This window comes from Ambystoma mexicanum, chromosome 3q (assembly GCF_040938575.1).
Source record: "Ambystoma mexicanum isolate Mex_15411 chromosome 3q, UKY_AmexF1_1, whole genome shotgun sequence".
In the NCBI taxonomy this organism is placed as follows: Eukaryota; Metazoa; Chordata; class Amphibia; order Caudata; family Ambystomatidae; genus Ambystoma; species Ambystoma mexicanum.
The window spans coordinates 1,237,792,909-1,237,809,032 of NC_090926.1; the positions used below are offsets into that span (position 1 = coordinate 1,237,792,909).

A 16,124-nucleotide genomic window follows, 5' to 3' on the forward strand; every position below is an offset into this window, starting at 1 on the left:
CTTTAATCCAGGTGGTGGTTCCCTTATGCTGGATAATTTGAGGCAAGTGTCCTTTTCAAATAATGATTATTTAAGAGTAGCAGAAATGTCTCTTCCACATAACACTTTCTTCATGATGACAAAAAGGATCTTTTCAAATAATGATTCCTCAAGAATGGTAGAAATGTCTCTTCCACATAACACTTTCTTCATGATGGCAAAAAGTGTGTTTACAAACAGTGATTCCTCAAAAGTAGTAGAAATGTCTCTTTCACACAACACTTTCATGAGGTGGCATCCTGGTATACTCTCCTGCCAGGAATCCTTCTGGGTTTTTCAGATCCCCTTGTATACTCTCTTGCCAGGTATCTTGTCTCCCAACGCTTCTCATCCTGATGTGCTTCTTTCACCATGACTTCCTACAATGTTATCTGCAAGTATAACTCAGTTGTACTCCTTCACTGTTTAGATGCTACTTGTTCCAACTTCCCCTATATTGACATCTCATCTATGGAGACTTGTTCAAGCTCTAACTGTCAACTTCTTCACTGATATTCATTTGCTTGTGGCAATGCTTGTTCCAATTTTCCCCAAATTCACATCTCATATATGGAGATTTGTACACATTTTGCTTTTCAACTTCTTCATTAATGTTCATCTGCTGGTGTTAACATCTACTACAACTTTCCCAATATTGACTTCTCCTACATGTGGACTTGTGTAAATTCTGTCTTTCTAATTTACTTGGTCGGTTTTCAAAGAAGTGTTTGAATTGTTCATGTGCCTGTCGGCATTCCCGGGGTCCCCAATACATATGAGCAGGCTGTTATGTTATGTTACCTTCACTTATAAAGCGCACGGTCGCCCGAAGGCGGCATGGCGCTGATGAGGAAGCTACCGAACAGGAAGGACAATAGTAGGCCGGGAGCTAAAAAAGAGTTGTTTTCAGGGCTTTCCTGAAAGCCAGGTGGTTAGAGGTAGACTTGAGTGGCGGTGGGAGGGTGTTCGACAACCTGGCCGCAGCGATGGAAAAAGCTCTGCCACCGAGTCTTTCCCGGTTGTACCTAGGAACCACCAACAGGTTGGTGGTCGAGGAGCGAAGATTGCGTTACGGGATATATCGGACAAATTTGGTTTGAAGAAACTCTGCTCCTAGGCCCTGGATTTCCCGGTGGACAATACACAGTGATTTGAATTTAACTCGCTGAGCCACTGGGAGCCAGTGAAGTTGGCGAAGCACTGGCGAAATATGTGCTCCTTAAGGAGAGCCTGTGGCCAGTCTAGCTGCCAGGTTTTGCATGCGTTGGAGACACTGGAGAAGGCCCACTGGCTGAGCGAGATACAGGGAGTTACAATAGTCCAATCGTGACAGGACTAGTGCGGCTACCACAGGAGGGCGCATAGCTTCTGGGATCATTGGGAGGACCTTCTTAAGTACCCTAATCTGGTGCTGGGCGGATTGGCAGAGCGCTGAAACCTGGTTTGACATGGACAGGGAGGTGGAGAGAATGACCCCTAGGTTCTTAACTTTGTCCACCGGACAGGGCAGATGGCCCAGAAAGGGTGGGTCCATAATGCTGGGCTAGGAGGGCAACCCACCAACATCACCTCCGTTTTGTCGCCATTGAGCTTGAGCCAGTTTTGGTCCATCCAGACTCACTGGTGTTTGATGGTGTCTCCGAACCGGAGCACATTGGTGCTGTGAGGTTTTATCTCTAGGAATGCTCACCCTGCTTTGCAGATTCTCATTCAGTTTCCCTGCAGGCTATCCTTTCATTTGCTGGTTGAACGGCGGCTGCTTAACAAGACCGCATCCCCAACAGCCTCGCTGCTGCTGCCGGTCTCTCAGAAGTCCTTCCAAGGCACCCGCTGCGTTCCTCCCGGTCTCATGCTTCTCTGCTAAAGTATGTTTACAAGCGGTTGCTTGTGAGCCTCTTTTGAATGGTTTGTGTCCTCCCACGTATTCCTCAACGTTTGATTTCTCCAATATCCAGCTTCAGCTGCTTCAGAATTTCTTTTCCCCAGAGGGCGCTGTGCATCGATGTGGTTGACTCAATGTCCCTCGAGGGCCTCTGTCTTGAGGATGATGTCATTGAAGTTATATATAGCACGCGCAGCGCCCACTGGCTTCAGTTCCATTTTACTGAGTAAGCTTCCACTTCGTGAACTACGGCGCGCTTCATACTTTTCTTCTAAAATTGTCTATATTGTCTTTGTCTTCGGCTCCGACGACCCCGAAGACTGGGTTTAAAAAATGTCAAGATTGCAATGCCAAGATGTCACTGACGGACCCACATCATGTGTGCTTGTGGTGTCCCAGTGTGGAGCACAAGTCCTCAGGCCTGTCAGAGCCTGTGAAAAGCTCTGAAGGAGCGTGAAGGGAAATTGGTGGTAGGTAGAATCTGAAAAAAATCCCCTTCGTCTACCCTGTTGAAAATCATTCTTCTGATGAAGCGAGGGATGACTCACCTCGACTGAAGAAGTCCAGGTCATGAAGTGGCTCTCACCACTCCTCGTCATCGTCGAGGAAGGCGAAGAAAAGCCATCATAAATCTCCTACTTTGTCTTCCTCGTCCGACTCTTCTCCCGAGAGGAGTATATCTTGCCCCACTAAGGCCTCTACTCAGGCTGCATGGCAGAAAATGCTAAAGATATTCGAGAGCCAGAAACCCTCGGGCCATGCACCTTCTGAAGCCAGTAAGGAAAGGGCTCGAGCCAAATCCTGCATGCCCTCGAGCCCAGGACGAAGTCCTGATTCTCATCGAGAGCTGTCAAGGTCTTGACAGAATGAAAAATCATCGAAGAATCCTTTGAGCCATCGAAGTACATCACAGACTTAGTCCATCAACAAGTCGACGTCAAAGCCATTGGTGCCCAAGGCATCTTCATCAAAGACATCGACTTCATCAGAATCTGCCTCTAAAACATCAAAGCCATCAACGCCTTTGCCAGTAATTAAGAAAACCTTCACGCCTTTGCCTAGGAAGGATTTCTTTAAGCCACTCACATTCACTTATGAGGACAATTAACCTTCTGATGATAATGACCCACCCTTTGGATTGCAATATGGCACTTTTAATGTCCCTGATAGCGTTATATCAGAAGAATTTAAAGAAAGTAACATGTTTTTGGTTTTTTTAGTATCAACTTCTTCAGCCCTGCGACCAGTCTCACTTTCTAGTGTATCCTGTGTCACGTGTGTGTGAAAGAAATTGGAGGAACCACTTCCCCCACCTCCGCTGTCAGTATACAAGGTTGTCGCTTCCACACAAGAACTGTGCCACAAGTAGGATTGATTCAAAATCAGATTTTGTTTTATATCGTTAGAAATTTCTCATAATTCCCAAAGGAGAGCCCTTTTGGATGACACTTGTTTCGGCACGTCATGTGCCTTTATCAAATCAGGGCATGTAATCTCTCAAAGGTATAACATTCACTTCACGTATACAATCAAGTATAAAAACGTATGTTATACTGCGTCAAGACAGACATTAAGGAGGTGTTACGGGGAGGATAGTTTGGGTCCACAAATAAATCACAAAAATAAATAACAATAATTACTAACAATGAAAAAAGTACTCAAAACATACACTTACATTTGATTCATGCTCCGTTATCTTTACATAAGGAAATAAACACTACACTTGTCATTGTAGGTTTTTTCCACAAGTAAACAATATAATCATGCCTTTCTATTTTTAAAACATTCCATAAGTACTGTCTGTTACTGCCATTCAACGGCATAGGTATGCAGTACTAATACGCCTAACCCATTCTTTCTCATGTTACCAGAACCACCTGTAACATATTATTTGTTGCCATGTCATACATTCCACTTGTTACAATCATTCAGCAGCCCAATCCACACCTTCATTTAATATTCCTCACTCATGTCCCCTTTATATTGATATATTCTTATTCTTATTCCAAATGTTAGACTTCTGTTTGTGCTTGTGTTGGTATTTCTTGCTCATTTGTAAAAAAAAAAAAAAACTAATTTCAGTAATCCTTTTGTTTTGTTCCTATTCTTGTTATACTGCAGTTATTACCAGAAGTCTTAAGTGTTGCCACGCTCTGCACCCACTCAATGAACGTCGGAGTCGCGATCGCTTCCTCCGTGTTATTCCATGCATGGCTAGGGCCTAGCTCGAAGGTTTGCATCTTGTCTCTGTGGGTAGATTCTCTGCTCTAGGCGGGAGTTTGGTCTGAGTGAGCCAGGGGAGTTAGTGGATTTTAAGGTTGCGGGTAGCTGGATCGAGGGGGTGGGGGGTTCAGTAGTGTGGCTCTAGTTAGGGTCTGGTCCAACCAGGGTTGGGATCAATGTTCCCTCTAATTTTTTTGGGCTGTGTGCGCCAAAGAATAGTTGTGTGCGGGCTGTTTTTCAGTCATGTGCGCAACTGAGTGATGCGCTGCCAGACCGGGGGTGGTCGTCGGCGCAGCGGCGGCGCAGCGCCATACCAGTGAGCAAAGCTTAGTGATCAGATTCCACAGTGTGCAAGCGAGGAATGCGAATTTGCAGCACAACAAGCTCTACTTCAAGGGACATTTGGGTGCTCTATTCTCCTCCCAAGACTTTAGCTCTTCTGAAATTGTGTCCTTTTACATCTCTAAACCAAGATCTTTCGTTTTATGATGGGTTGGTACAAGAACAGAGGGGTTCTTGTAGTGGAACACAGATTCTGCCTCACAAATTAATATTGGCACAGCATTAGCTTCTCCATTCACTAAATGTATGGAATATAAAGGAAATGCTTTCTCTTGGTTTAATGAAATAAACAGTACATGAACATGATTAATGACAAAGACGGCTTAATAGAAGGCGGGATATGAATGGACATTGCACTCTGACAGTTAAATAAAAAGCACTGAATCATGTAATCTCAGATGATTGTCACCACTCACCTCACCAATGCCATTTGTGAATGTCATGTGACTGCCAGTGTTTAAACATAAGGTCTGTTGTAACGTAACTTTTAGATCATGTGATCTCCATATGTGTAGCAGTGGAGAAAAGAGGTGTTCATTCTACAATACTCTGCCCATTTGAGGCCCACTGTGTATTTATTTGCAACTGGATTTAATTCTACAAGGTTTTTACTTGTCGCACCATGGAGTACTGACCTTCCACACACCAGGTCGGGTGGAGAACAATCGTGTGGCAAGCACGGGATGGCTCTATCTCTTCTACACATATGCCCAATTCAACATATTGAGGGTTCATGTGTCTGTTACATTACAACACTCCAGACAACGCCTCTACAGCCAACTTACACAACATCACCACCTGTCCACTCCCTGCCCTGGTCCCTTTCGGGATACCAATGCCCCTATGCCCTCAACAAAGACACTGTGGGGTCGGTGCTTCCGAACTGCACACAGCAACAAAGGCTAGCATCATCCGGGGTCAGACTGGGCCATGTAATTGTCTCAGGCACCAAAGAAAAAGTGGCTCGCACTTGCAAATAGCTTTTCATTCCTTTTGTGATACTGTTTGAGTAGTACCCAGGGGAGCTTTTTGATAAAGTGACGTGCAAATTGTACATTTTAAAGAATATTTATTCAGCAACACTGGTCAAAACTACTAGTCACAGCAGAGTAAATTAACTCATCAAACTGGCCCACATGGGCCAATAAGGGTCTCAGTGACTTTTTCTTTCTTTCACCAATGCATCAGGGCTGGACCCCTGAGCTGCTCGGGGCTGGCCCTCTTGACTACAGCAAAAGAAACTCTGCTGCAAGACCAGGGGCTCTGTGTGTAAACCAGCTGACTCGCACACTAAACTTTCTTTCTTTTACCAATAAATCAGGGGATATCGCGAACGCAGTCCCCCACTACTAGAAATAATGCAGTCGAGTACCCTGCATTTGGGGACATCGCAGGAGTCAGCAAATCCGATGTGCAATGGATGAGCCTCACCCGGGGAGCTCTGCCTTTCTGATCACAGATGCTCCCCTGCCAGGTAAGTATGAGTTGCGAGCAAGAGGGCAGGGGTTGGGCGGCGGGGCCTGTTCTGGAAGCCCCGCTAAGCGAGGGTGAGAAGGCCGGCACTGACCCAGACCCAGCCCTCCCAGAAGCCCTGAGCGTCTGCAGAGCTGCCTGCCCCACAGGCAGGGAGAAGCTCCGGCAGGCAGAGCCCAGCAGAAGAGGCACATTGTAGCACAGTTCATTTCTCCCATCAGGCCCTGCTCGGCCCGAGATTTGCATAAATTCGGACCTGGCCGCCAGCCAGCAGGCACAGTCGGATAGTGAGCAGGCCTGGTGCAGTGGGCCCACTGGCCCGTCAGCCCCAGGAGGGTCCATGGCCCTCCTGAGCCGACAGGTCACCCCGCTTAAATAGAGCGTCTCGGGTGGGGTGCCCCCCATCAGGACACGGCAACGCCGTGAAGGCAAGGCCCAATCGGTGCTTGGACGGGGCCGGCGGCAGCCAGACCCCCCTCCCTCATAAATCCCCAGGAGCTGCTGTAGCCAGACCCCCCCCCCCCCATAAATCCCCAGGAGCTGCTGGCTGGGCCTTCTTCAGGTTGGAGGGCCTGGGCGCGAAAACAGGCAGGGTGGCTTCAAGAACTACCCGGGCACCTCATAGCATGGGGCGCACATGGGTGGGGGGGAGGGTGCGGCTGGGTGACGTCCATGGGGAAACACCATAGCGTTTTTTGCCAAACCCTTTTATAAGACGAGAGTCCTCTCCTCCTTACCTTGTAGCACAGTGGCAGGCTGACTGTTGGCTGCTGACTGTGGCCTGGGTCGTCGTCGCCTCGCCTGGTGGTCCTCCTCAGTGTGGCTGTCCTGTGTGTGGGCTGGGCACTGGGCTGGCTGGTGGTGTGACTGGTGACTGAGGTCCACTGGTGCACCCCAATAAATCATGCCCAGCCAGGGCCAGGGTGGGTCAGAGGCCCAATAGCATCAGTCACGTGCGTCACGCCGTGATGGACCTGGCGGCACTGAGTCTGGGTGGACACGAATTTTCATTGGCTTGTTCTTCCCCCAGGCACAAGTGGAAGTTGTTTCAACTTTGTAAAGAAGTGCAACAACAAATTTGTTGTTACTTCCTCCAAAGTTGAAGCAACTAGTGTGCAATGTCACTGGGCCCCAGCTCAGCCCTGCAGGCAGGCTGCCCCCCCAGGGTCAGGACTCGGAGGGAGGCGGCAGGTGTTACAATTGCTTTAGTGTGTGCAATTGCTTCAGCCGCCTGCCGCCTCCCTCCACAGATCAAAGTAAACGTTGAACTCGGCCGGCCCGAGCAGAGCGCGGGCCGAGCACCACACGGCACCGGCCTCCCACGGCCACCGGTGGCCCGCCCACCATTTTGAATGATGCTGCCTGCTTGCTACACATGCATCTGCATGCATCATAAGTTATGATGCATGCATGATGCAATCATCAAAGCAAGGTAACAACATCTAGTGTTAACTTGCTATGATGATGAATTGTGTGCAGACACTGCAGAGTGCCTCCTGGCTCCTGCCCTACCCAGCCCCAGGCGGCCCAGCCCCCAGGAGTCTGACTTGACTTCCCGGCCGCGGGATGAAAAAAAATAAATAAATAAATAAATAATCATTTCACCCCAGGAGTCCGACTTGACTTCCTAGCCGCGGGCTGGGGAAAAAAAAAAAAAAAAAAAAAAAATCACAAAATGATGATTGCAGTGCGCGGCAAAATAAGCACTATGCGCGGCTCACAATCAAAAGGTGCGCGGCCGCACAGGCGCGCACCTTACAGGGAACATTGGTTGGGATTGAAGGCAGGGTCCAGGATGGCTGTGGAGGAGAGGCAGTGAAAAAGGGGAAACGAAAGAAGAGAAAAATAGATATCTGGCCCTATTTAGGGCCTAGGCCAATGGTTATTGGCCTCTGTCCCAAGTAGTCCACACATTTATATCGAGCGCATGGGGGATGCAAACAGAGCAAGGTAGGTCCGGGTTGGTAACCAAAAGTTACATTATGCATTTGTACCGCAGTTAGTGCCTGTTGTGCTGCTGCTAATTAACATTCAAAGATAGTTATTCACCAGAAAATGTTGTCAGAGGTGAAGTTCCCGGTCCCCTCCTCTGATGTTGCAGGGGCCCAGTTCCAGTATGGCGAAACGGATGTCTTTCTTGTTGTCCAACTAGTGTTTTTCCTGTCAATGGGTGGCAAGAGGATAAATCGTTTCTTGCGAGCTCAGTAGGTTAAGGTGCTCCCTAATCCTGACGCATAGCTCTCTTATTGTGCAAGAGAATAAATTGTATCTTGCGAGCTCAGTAGGTTAAGGTGCTCCCTAATCCTGACGCATAGCTCTCTTATTGTGCAAGAGGATAAATCGTGTCTTGCGAGCTCAGTAGGTTAAGGTGCTCCCTAATCCTGACGCATAGCTCTCTTATTGTGCAAGAGGATAAATCGTGTCTTGCGAGCTCAGTAGGTTAAGGTGCTCCCTAATCCTGACGCATAGCTCTCTTATTGTGCAAGAGGATAAATCGTGTCTTGCGAGCTCAGTAGGTTAAGGTGCTCCCTAATCCTGACGCATAGCTCTCTTATTGTGCAAGAGGATAAATCGTGTCTTGCGAGATCAGTAGGTTAAGGTGCTCCCTAATCCTGACGCATAGCTCTCTTATTGTGCAAGAGGATAAATCGTGTCTTGCGAGATCAGTAGGTTAAGGTGCTCCCTAATCCTGACGCATAGCTCTCTTATTGTGCAAGAGGATAAATCGTGTCTTGCGAGCTCAGTAGGTTAAGGTGCTCCCTAATCCTGACGCATAGCTCTCTTATTGTGCAAGAGGATAAATCGTGTCTTGCGAGATCAGTAGGTTAAGGTGCTCCCTAATCCTGACGCATAGCTCTCTTATTGTGCAAGAGGATAAATCGTGTCTTGCGAGATCAGTAGGTTAAGGTGCTCCCTAATCCTGACGCATAGCTCTCTTATTGTGCAAGAGGATAAATCGTGTCTTGCGAGATCAGTAGGTTAAGGTGCTCCCTAATCCTGACGCATAGCTCTCTTATTGTGCAAGAGGATAAATCGTGTCTTGCGAGCTCAGTAGGTTAAGGTGCTCCCTAATCCTGACGCATAGCTCTCTTATTGTGCAAGAGGATAAATCGTGTCTTGCGAGCTCAGTAGGTTAAGGTGCTCCCTAATCCTGACGCATAGCTCTCTTATTGTGCAAGAGGATAAATCGTGTCTTGCGAGCTCAGTAGGTTAAGGTGCTCCCTAATCCTGACGCATAGCTCTCTTATTGTGCAAGAGGATAAATCGTGTCTTGCGAGCTCAGTAGGTTAAGGTGCTCCCTAATCCTGACGCATACCTCTCTTATTGTGCAAGAGGATAAATCGTGTCTTGCGAGCTCAGTAGGTTAAGGTGCTCCCTAATCCTGACGCATAGCTCTCTTATTGTGCAAGAGGATAAATCGTGTCTTGCGAGCTCAGTAGGTTAAGGTGCTCCCTAATCCTGACGCATAGCTCTCTTATTGTGCAAGAGGATAAATCGTTTCTTGCGAGCTCAGTAGGTTAAGGTGCTCCCTAATCCTGACGCATAGCTCTCTTATTGTGCAAGAGGATAAATCGTGTCTTGCGAGCTCAGTAGGTTAAGGTGCTCCCTAATCCTGACGCATAGCTCTCTTATTGTGCAAGAGGATAAATCGTGTCTTGCGAGCTCAGTAGGTTAAGGTGCTCCCTAATCCTGACGCATAGCTCTCTTATTGTGCAAGAGGATAAATCGTGTCTTGCGAGCTCAGTAGGTTAAGGTGCTCCCTAATCCTGACGCATAGCTCTCTTATTGTGCAAGAGGATAAATCGTGTCTTGCGAGCTCAGTAGGTTAAGGTGCTCCCTAATCCTGACGCATAGCTCTCTTATTGTGCAAGAGGATAAATCGTTTCTTGCGAGCTCAGTAGGTTAAGGTGCTCCCTAATCCTGACGCATAGCTCTCTTATTGTGCAAGAGGATAAATCGTGTCTTGCGAGCTCAGTAGGTTAAGGTGCTCCCTAATCCTGACGCATAGCTCTCTTATTGTGCAAGAGGATAAATCGTGCCTTGCGAGCTCAGTAGGTTAAGGTGCTCCCTAATCCTGACGCATAGCTCTCTTATTGTGCAAGAGGATAAATCGTGTCTTGCGAGATCAGTAGGTTAAGGTGCTCCCTAATCCTGACGCATAGCTCTCTTATTGTGCAAGAGGATAAATCGTGTCTTGCGAGCTCAGTAGGTTAAGGTGCTCCCTAATCCTGACGCATAGCTCTCTTATTGTGCTGCCTATGGACATTAAGCCACATACACAAATTATGACATATACAACAAACCTGGAGCGGCAGTTGGGCAGTTGATAAACTGCTTAATGTTATGCTTGTTGTTTCCTTGGAACATGATTGAGTTGGTGTTACTGGCATATGGGCACATTGTACAGGTGCCACATTTGTGCAACCCTTTGGCTTGCAATGTTAGTAACCAGTTAATTTTGGGGTGGTGGTCGGTGTCATGAAGGAGGGGCTAAGCATGTTTTTGAGTGTGGGTGATTTCTTGAAAGGAAATAGTGGTGCTCAGTCTGTAAAAGAGATCAGTGTTTCTTGATAATTAGCTGGATTCTGTGGGTTCAGCTGGAACAAAGACCCCAAGCCTAGTATTAAACCTTTCTAAATATATACTTACCCCGACGGACGAAGCTATGCTTAACCAATGGGCTTTCCTTCCCACCCACCAGCGCTCCCAACTATACGGATGCACATATAGATATCTTTAACCCCTTACGTGTGGAGGACAATCTATCTTGTCCTCTGCGCTGCTTTCACAGTGCGGAGGACGAGATTGCTCGTCCTCAGCCCTACTCAACTCTAGCTGGGCGGATCACCTCCCACTGTGCAGCGCCAGTCTCTCTGACCCCTGGGCAGTGAAGGGCAGGACTTCCCCTTCCGTGCCTGGGGACAGGGGGTCGCCCTAATGACATCAGTGCACGCTACATGGCCGACGTCATCAGGAAGTGATATTTGCATGCTGAAAATGGAAATATAGCAGCCATGCTTTTGTGTCCTGCTCTGGCATTTCTAGCTGATTTACTTGAGTGAGGGTTCGTTGGAAAGGGGATACTCTCCCCTTTCCAACGAGCCCCTCACTCAAGGAGATTGCTGGTCAAGGATTGTTGGATCCCCGACCAGCAATCATCACTATACCACCAGGGAATTGATTTTGGGGGTGGGCCCATCCAAGCCAAACAGGCCACCACCCCAAAAAAAAAGAAACCTTGCACAATGTTTTGCCTTCTTTGGGGGCAGATGGGTGCTGTTTTGCACCCATTTGTTCCCAATCAAAGCAAAAAAAGCCATTTGCGAAAAAGGCACACCTGGGGGCATTAGGAGGCTAGCCCTGTGGCTGTGTGTCAGCCCCCCAGAAATCCCCCCCAGGGAGGGGCAAAATTGAGGATCTGGCCCCATGTTACCACCCCAGGGAAGCAGCACAGACAACTAGGCCACCAGGGATATGATCTTGGGGACGAGAACCCCAGGCCAATCCGCCCCCCACCCTCAACCCCAAAAATGCCAATGAGATGGCATAATGTTGTTTTGCTTTCTTTTGGGGAAAATGTGTTCTGATATGTACCCATTTGCTCACAAGGAAGGCAAAACACATAGAGCAATTTTGCCAGAGGTACACTTGGAGCCTCAGGAATACCCCCGTGGAGGGTCAGTACCTTTTTGCTTGGGGGGGGCAAAATGGAGGGGGTGGTCCCATTTTGCCAACCCTGGGAAGCAGTAAGGAACACTAAGCCACTAGGGAAAGGATTTTGTTGTTGGGGGACTGTTTTGCCCGTTGCAGTACAGCCGGCCGTCCTGGAGCTCTGGCCGAGCCGCGTCACTGCTTTTTCCTCCAGTGAGGGATGGGAACCCTGCCAGAACATCCCATGACCGTTGCTGGGCTGGAGGGCGTCAATCCATGTGTGAGGCAAACGCCCAAGGCCGTGGGCAGCACTTCGGCAGTCCTAGAGCTTGGCTGGGCTGTGTTACAGCTTTTCCCTCCCGGAAGGGATGGGGACCCTGCTGGGGTTGGGGACAGGTGACCCACATGGGAGAAAGGCGCCCAAGGCCGGGGGCAGTACCCTCTGCTATCCTGTAGCTCTGGCCGTGCCACTTTACAGCTTTTCTCTCCGGGGAGGGATGGAGACCGTGCCAGGGCTCATTGGGACCACTGCTGAACCTGGGGATACCTGACCTACATGGGAGACAGGCGCCCAAGGCCGGGGGCAGTACCCTCGGCTTCCTGGAGCTCTGGCGACGCCGTGTCACAGCTTTTCCCTCTTGGTAAGGATGGGGACCCTGCCGGGTCTACTGGCTACTGCAACATGCAAGGCAGTACCCCCGGTCATCCTAGAGCTCTGAATGGGCTGTGTTACAGCTTTTTCCTCCAGGGAGGGGTGAGCATCCTGCTGGGATTCCATGGGACCGATGCTTTACTTGGGGTTTGTCGACCCACATTGGAGACAGTTGCCCAAGGCCGTGAGCAGCACCCCTGGCCGTCCTGAAGCTCTGTCTGGGCTTTGTTACAGCCTATCACTCCAGGGAGGGCCCTGGGACTCCTGCTAGACTTGGTGACAGTCGTCCCACATGGGAGACAGTCGCCCAATGACGGGGGCAGTACCCTCGGCTTCCTGGAACTCTGACCATGCCGTTCTACAGATTTTTCCCTGCAGGGAGGAATGGGGACCCTACCGGGGCTCCCTGGGACCACCACTGGACTTGGGGACAGTCGGCCCTCATGGGAGACAGGTACCCAAGGCTGGGGATATCACCCGCGACCATCGTGGAGATCTGGTCTGGCTGCGTTACAGGTTTTCTAACCAGGGAGAGATGGGGACCCTGCCGGGGCTCCCTGGGACCGCCGCTGGACATGTGGGCGGTTGACCCACATGGGAGATGGGCACCCAAGGCCGTTGACATCACCCCCAGCCGTCCTAAAGCTGGGGCTGGGCTGTGTTACAGCTTTTCCATCCAGGGAGGGATGGGGACCCTGCCGGGGCTACCTAGGACCTCTGCTGGACTTGTGGACGGTCAAACCACATGGGAGATAGGTGGCCAGGGGCAGCACCCCCAGCCGTCCTGGACTCTGGCCATGCTGCATTACAGTTTTTTCCTATGGGGAGGGATGGGAACCCTGTCGGATTGCCCTTGACGCCACTGGTCTGGGGTGCATTCAACCCACCTGTGAGTCAGATGCCCAAGGCAGAGAGCAGCACCCCCGGGTGTCCCAGAGTCTTCGCTGGGCTGCATTCCAGCTTCTCCCTCCAGCGAGCAATGAGGACACTGCCGGAGCACCCTAGGACCCGCGCTGGACTTGGGGACAGTCCCACATGGGAGGCAGGTGCCCATGGCTTGGGACATCACCCAGCAGGAGGAGAGACAAATGACAAAAGGAGGACAGTAGTTTCTTCATTTGACATGTGAGCTGGTCGGTCTTTGCATTCAAGACAAGCTCAAATGTAGCCAGTGTGGGGCACGCTCTCAATTTAAAACCTTGATATGTGGTCTCATTAACAATTGGTATTGTTTATTCAATTTCCATGTAAAACGTGGGGAGTATTTAGAGGGCCTTTTAAATTTAATTATTTGTGATTTGGCAGGATTGATGCCCAAGTCATTGATATTGGCATAGATCTCTAGGGAATTTACCATTCTTTGAAGACCAATCGGTGCATAATCTAGCAGCACTAGATCGTCTGCATAAGAAATCCAGTGAAGTCTTTCTCCTCCATCCTCCTGAAACGGAGGGATGCTATTATACACCCCCGCTGACCCCGCTTTCTGTGATGATATCATTGGTTAAAAGCTCTTCCAAATTCTATCTCACCTGGAGCTTGAAGGTGTCATGAAGTGACACTATAATCGCTAGAATGGACATGGGAATTCCCCAGGCCATAGGTTTGTGCCAGAGGCATTCTCGATTTATGGTGTCGAACACCTCTGATGGGTCTACCCAGGCTCCATAAAGGACCGCCCCCCCTTTGTCCAGGATTTTTCACAGGCCATCGTCATAAGAAGCCCATTTATGGATGTGCATATACCCTTTCAGAAGTCCAATGGATGATTGGACCCTTGCTTTCAACCCACATTTCCAAGTCCTTGAGTATGAGACCTGAGAAGATCTTACTGTCGACGTACATCAGGGCAATTGGGCAATAGTTTGTGCGATCCGCCTGATCGCCCTTTTTGTAAATTGTAATGACGACTGCTTGTTTCCATGATTCTGGCCTTTTTTTTCATCTAATCATTTCCTTAAACAATTTTTCCAATTTGGAGGCTCATAGATCTATATAAAGTCTTTGACTTGGTTGGACAGCCCATTGTAACCAGCTGCCCGAGAAGAGGACGACTTCTTGATTAACTCTACTATGCCCTCCTTTGTGATATCAACTTGCCACAGAACATCTGCATGAATTTTAATGATCTCATTGGTGGGTTTTGTGTACAAGTTACCACAAAAGTTACACAATGTTGACATGAGGCATTGTAGAAATATTGTCAGAGTTGTCAGTGCTGGGTTCCAATAAACACAGATAAACGCTATCTTCATTGGGAGAGTGATATTTTTGGTTATCAAGCCAATTGCAAGAATATCTGCAAACTCATTGCTGGTGAGAGAGGATTTTGGCATGGTTGAGTTCGGAACAGCAATTAAAAGGCCACCAGATGGACGGCCGTCTTTCTCATTGAGTGCCAGTTGACTGAATGTTGAGAAATCGCCTACTCCTAAGTGACTCAGCAGCCACGTTTCCTGGAACAAGACCAAGTCAAAATTACTCAAAAATTAGATTCCATGTGTAAGCATCTTTGAACGAATTGAAACCACATGTATTCCAGCATACCATATTTATCCCGTCTTTAGCTAGAGAGAGGCACTAGACCCATTTTCACCAGGACCTGGGTGATGATTTCTGGCAGGAGGGCACAAATCTTTGATTGTGAAGCGGCGAGTCCCTCTACTTTCGTCTCCTTTCCATCCTGACTGGCCCCACTGCTTCTGAAGTATTTGGCTTCTGAGTCTTTTGTCTCTGCGTTCTACCTCACATTTCTCACTGAGCTTTAATTCAGGGAGCGACTCTGTCACCGTTATTCGGATTTTACTTAGGTAACGGATAACTTCCATCAGTGCTCTCGCACCCACCCATGATTTTAGCCCTAATTCAACAATGTGTAAATGTTTCATGTACGGAAACCGTACATATTCTAAATCTTCTGAGGAATAAAAGTACAATGTGGGTATTTTTTTAAAGATGGATATGAGAGTGCTCCTATTTAGGGCTCGTCGGGCCCTTCCATTCGGGTGGCTTTCCATCCAGGTCCTCGGAATAGAAAAGGGATTATTCTTGCTTGTTGTGGTAGTGTGGTTGCCTGCACACTCTTCCTTTTCTTGCTGAAGTTCATTCACTGGCTCCAAGGTACCAGATCCTTTCCCTTTACCGCCAGTCCAGTATTCAGCCGTCTTCTGCACATTGACTTGAGGTTTTCGTTCTTTCCGGGTTAGTTGGAGTTTCGTTGATGTTATGAGACCCATGCCCTTAGAAGAGCTTTCGTGCTGTGCGACTTTCTCTTTTTTCAGAAAGATGGGTGCCAGTTTCAACTTGGGGAGTTCTCCCACTTTGTCAATTTTTCCTGTGTTATCGCTCTGTCCTTGATGGTTAGTTTTTAACTGGTTCTCAGTCCCGGGCTGGATTTCATGAGTCTGTTTGCACAGCTTGGTTGATTGCCTTCCGCAGTTTGTGTCCTGCGGTGCCCATTTTTTGCGTCTGGACTTTACTTGGGACTGATTTCTGTGTGTCACTATTTGAGGATTCTTTTTGGGGTAACAATATTTTACTGAGGAAGTGCCTATTCTTTGCTCTCGTGTTTTTCTTTTTCCTGGGATGGTTTGCATCGTCCATCTTATCTAAAGGGGTAGACAATGGGGCGGCCGTTACAGGAAGTACCTGCATGTGACGGATCAGATCATCATGGGCTTCCTCCTTGTTTATGTTCTTTTTTTTTTTTGGAATACTATCTGCTCTTGCTCCACTGTGGAGGATGTTAGTAGAGGGCGGGCATCTCCCAAGATGTCAGCTGTCGGGGAATTATAAGTAGTCTGTTTGTGCATCCCAGGGCCAAAATCATATTCTATTTGGGCAAGTTGCATGAACTCCCCAAGTACTGGCTCTGATAGTGGG

At 48.6% G+C, this 16,124-nt stretch overlaps 1 non-coding gene across 1 annotated transcript; it reads right to left on the reverse strand.

Moving 5' to 3' along the window:
• Nucleotides 1–5,783: 5,783 nt before the first annotated feature.
• On the reverse strand, nt 5,784–5,947 carry LOC138448144 (U1 spliceosomal RNA). The gene has a single exon (XR_011259997.1). It is a non-coding gene; the product is annotated as a U1 spliceosomal RNA (small nuclear RNA).
• Nucleotides 5,948–16,124: the final 10,177 nt, after the last annotated feature.